At 40.1% G+C, this 4,850-nt stretch overlaps 1 non-coding gene across 1 annotated transcript; it reads right to left on the reverse strand.

Annotated features, from left to right (window-relative positions):
- Positions 1 to 3,235: 3,235 nt before the first annotated feature.
- LOC132041619 (small nucleolar RNA R71) lies at positions 3,236 to 3,341 on the reverse strand. The gene has a single exon (XR_009411175.1). It is a non-coding gene; the product is annotated as a small nucleolar RNA R71 (small nucleolar RNA).
- Positions 3,342 to 4,850: the final 1,509 nt, after the last annotated feature.

Genomic DNA, 4,850 nt, shown 5'->3' on the forward strand with positions numbered 1-4,850 from the left:
GTTTGGGGTATTCTTTCCTAATGTTGGTTTCTATGTTGATTAGATGGTCTATTGCTTACGTAGCGTTATATTGCTAGACTTTGAGCGTTCCGAATGGGAAAGATCTAGCGGAGTGGCTTGCATTGTTCCAGTTCTGCATCTGAGGTAGGTTATGATTTACTTGAGTTAGACTTTGATTAGTTAATTGTATATGTAGTAGAATTGAATGGAGAAAGCATGATTAGGTCTTCGGACATGACGTCTGGTTGGATTTTAGTTAGGTTGGTATGATTGCTAATTATGTGGGCTTGTCACCATTACTCTATGTACTAAAACTTGAGGTGCATTTGTTGTGATATGGGAAGGAAGGAGTTGACATATATACTCTTATTTATTGAGATAACTTATGCATTTATCTTTGTTGTTGAGTTGATTTATCAGTGCCTTGTTGTGACTTGTGCCATGGTGCCCTGTATTCCTTTACATTGAAATTATTGACTGATCATGTTTCATATTGAGTGTTGAACTGAAAGTATGTTGAGATTCATTATATATATATATATATATATATATATATATATATATATAAGGCGCATTTGATATATATATAAGGCACATTTGATAGGGGGTGAGACTGTGGCTAGTTTCAGGCACATTTGACAGGGGGTGAGGATGTGGCCTAGTTATGGGCTAGTGATCCGAGGTCAGTTCCGGAGCGAGTGGTACATGGACACCATGGGTCCCTTGCAGGTCATGAATATTGTGATAAAAATGCCTTTAGCATATGTGTACGTTTGAGATACTATCATTGGTTTCATTTCATTACATTGGGTCTTACCTTATTTTTGTGATTAGCAGATGATTTTTTGTTGATACTATTTGATTGTTGTGTTGTTGTCCCTATCTTCCTATTTTGTTGATTTTATGAACGTATGCATGATACTTATCTTAGTCGGCCTATGTTACTGCCGGTACATAGTGTTTGTACGGATACTACCTTACTGCACCCTTTTTTAGTGCAGATTGTGTGCTAGAGACTTCGTCCAGACCTCACATTTAGCCTGAGGACATTTTCCATTCAGATCAGAGGGTGAGCTCTTATCCATGCCATGTCGCCTAAAGATCTTTCCTTATTGATGTCTATCTCATTTCTAGACACTTATGCTATTTCAGACAGTTATTTATTCTTTAGGCAGCTTTATATTTTAGAGTCCTTGTACGATGACTTTCGGATCTTTAGGGTTGTAATAGTTTAGAATTCCGCACTTTTATTTTATAATGGCATGACTAGATAGTTTTATGATTTTATTCTTGTTATTGATTTATAAATGGGTTAAATGAATGAGAATTTGGTTAAGGGGATGGTTTGCCCACCAGGGTGTTAGTGTGGATACCATCACGACGAGTTGGGTCGTAGAAACCCTAAGTATCATAATTAGATTCTTGGAGTATCAAGCAATAAAACCCTAGAATATGTAAATCTACACTTCTAGATGATATAAACAATAAGTTAATGAACAATAATCAATTTATACTAAGGGTTTCATGATTAGGAACCTAGGTCTCACCACCCACCACTCTAGGACCTTAAACCACCAAAGAAACGCAAAGAACAAAGGTAAATAAGCAAGATAATGGGTTGGAACTTACCCCCAAAGATGATACTACCAAGTTTCTTCAATATTCACCTCCCTAAGCTCTTAGAATTAGGTTTTAGAAGTGTTGGACTAATGGTTGGAACTTAGGAATATAAAATGAGTTTTTGGTCCCGTTGATCCACTACAGCGGTCACCGGGATCACCGTGGCAATCCCGACTTAGTAGTTAGGCCTTCCGCTATAGCGAAAATCATTAAAGGCCATCCCTCACTGTGGCGGCCAGGACTGTGCCATAGCGGTCCCGCTATGGCGGCCAAAACTCCTTAACGACGCAATCAAAAAAAGTCCATGCCACTGCTATAGCAGTCAACACCCTACCATGGCGGTCCCACTAAAGCGGCACTAAGCCCGCCGTGGCGGTCACACCAGAACCAGCAAAATCTATTTTTTCGTGAGTCTAATTTTTTCGTGGCGGTCACACCGAAATCCTAACATTAATCCGAGGCCCCTCGTACACAAACTAGATATTCACACACACATAAAAACATGCTCCGAACTTACCCGTGGCCTCTAATTTTCCAACGGAAGTCTAATTTACCAAGTCAACCCCCAAAAAGATAAAATCAACTTTCCAATCAAGTACCCAAAACGTAACCAAACACCTCGAGAATTTAACCATCCATCCCACCAAGTCATAATCGACCCTCCGAACCTCATGAAATTAACGAAAATTTGAAAAAGGTTCGTTTACCCAAAAGTTAACTATAGGTCAAATGCTTTCACTTAAGGATTCTTAATCCTTTAGTTTTCACTAGAAACACTTTATAATCTTGGGAATTGATCAACAGGGGCAAAATGGTCAAAAGGCACATAACGACCCGTTTGTTACAAAGGAATTTGAAATAGTTAAATAGTAGAAAGTATAAGTCTTTGTGGGTATGATATCTGGATGAACGGCCGTGTATACTTGCATGTGTGTTTGGGAGCAACAACTTTTTGGCGTCATTGTCGGGGACTTAGAAAAATTTACTATTTTTCTGGTTTGAATTTTATTTCTCTATGCAAGTTTTAACTCTGTTTCTTTGGTCTACTTGTGATCCTCAAGTGATTTCTCTCGTTTATGCCAGACATTTGAAGTCAAGGAACAGCATTAGCTATCTTTGACCCAGAAATTGAAAGAACTTTACACAAACAGACAAAGCTAGCAGGAAACCGGCATGCTCTTACTTTAGTTGACAACAACGAAGTCAAAAATTGGATAGTTGAAAGAGTTGCTTAGATGGCACAACAAGACCGAGTTCCAGTGTACAATTTCACTAGACCCAGTCTAGCGAATACTGCTAAGGCTATTGTCAAGCCTGATATCGATGGAAACTTTGTGCTGAAAGAAGGAACAATGCGGCTGGTGCAGAATACGTGTCACTACCAGGGTAAACCTCATAAAGACCCACATAAGCACTTGATGACATTCATCGAGCTGAGCGAGAATTTCACTATAAGGATGTCTCTGACGACTATGTAAAGATCGCATTGTTTTCGTTCTCATTGATTGGCGAAGCAAGGGTGTGCCTACAGAATCTACCTGCCGGATCTATTACCTCTTGGAAAATTTTGTCAAGCAAGTTCATCGAAAAATTCTTCTCATCCAGGATGATGAAGGAGCTAAGAGAGAAAATTACTAATTTCACTCAGAAAGATTCTGAATCTCTGCCACAAGCACGGGAGAGGTACAAGGGCTACTTAAGAGACTGTCCACATCACATACAACCAAAGGAAATCATCGGACACTACTTTGTGAAGGGGCTGAGGCATGACTCTAGAGCAATATTGAATGCTTCACCTCAAAGGCCAGATTTTGACCAAAACATATGATGAGATAGAAGCTCTTCTGGATCCAATGTCTGAAGGTAGTCAGGAGTACTCAGAACCAAGTCACTCAGGGGTAACACAGAAAGCTGCTGGAGTGCTTCAAGTAGATGATATTATTGCTATTCGAAGAGACCTTGGTCAACTCTTTCATGTTGTTAACAGGTTGACCAATGTTCCGTTTGGGAATTAGGGGCAGCAAGTTCATCAATTGCAAGCACATTATGATGATTGTGGTAGAGATCATCTATTCGCAAATTGTCCTTTGAATCCTGGAAACCTAGAATCTGTATACTATATGGGACACCGAAATCGGGGTGGTGGAAATCATTTCGAAGCAAATACAATTCAAATTACCAGAACAACTATCAAAAGGCTCAAAGGAAGAAGGTGAGTAGCTCTTTGGAGGAAATAATGAAGCAATGGATGTCTCAGAACCAGCAAAAGGCTTCGCAGCAGCAACAGGTGATTGATGAGATGCAGAAATCCATCATGAGCTAGAACGTCAGATAGGCCAGATGGCAGTTTCTCAAACTATCAGACCACAGGGTGCTCTTCCAAGAAATACCTAAAAAAATAAAAAAGAATAACTTCATGCTGTCTCTTTGAGGAATGGAAGACAATTGGGAGAAGTTCCTCAAAAGAACAAGAAGGTGAATGCTAAGTTGATTCCTGCTAAGAGGACAAAGACCAAACAGAAGAGTGCTGATAATATTGCAGAACAGTCAGAAGTAGTGGCGTGTAGGCCACCACCACCATTCCCGCAAAGACTACAGAAGCAGAAGGCAAATTCAGCTTGCAAGAAATTTGTTGAGATCTTGAAACAGGTACATATCAACATCCCTTTGGTGGATCTCTAGTAAGAGGTTCTGAAGATAAATACATCAAAGACGTTACGAACAAAAGATGTCTGATAGAGTTCGAGGCTGTAACACTTACTGAAGAGTGCAGTTCTAGAGTGAGGAGTAAAATTCCTCCTAAACTGAAGGACCTGGGTAATTTCACTATCTCCGTCACTATTGAGAACGTCGAGGTTGGGCGAGCATTATGTGACTTGTGTGCTAGTACCAATTCGACGCCTACTCTGTGTTCAAAACATTGGGTTTGGGTGAGCCAAGACGAACCACTGTGACATTGGAGCTTGCTAACAGATCTTTGGCAATCCGAATGGCATAATTGAAGATGTTTTAGTGAAAGTGGGGTCCTTCATTCTTCCAGTTAATTTCATCATTCTTGACTGTGAAGCTGACAAGCAAGTGCCTCTCATTCGTGGGATGGGATTTTCAGCTACTGCTGATGCTATTATCCGAATCAAAGAAGGTAAGATATCCATGATGGTGGGTGTGCAAGAGGCAACTTTTGACGTGTTCTGAGCTAAATTGCCTCCCCACTATGAAGAGCTAAAAGT

The sequence above is a fragment of the Lycium ferocissimum genome, unplaced genomic scaffold (assembly GCF_029784015.1).
Source record: "Lycium ferocissimum isolate CSIRO_LF1 unplaced genomic scaffold, AGI_CSIRO_Lferr_CH_V1 ctg10964, whole genome shotgun sequence".
Classification (NCBI taxonomy): domain Eukaryota; kingdom Viridiplantae; phylum Streptophyta; class Magnoliopsida; order Solanales; family Solanaceae; genus Lycium; species Lycium ferocissimum.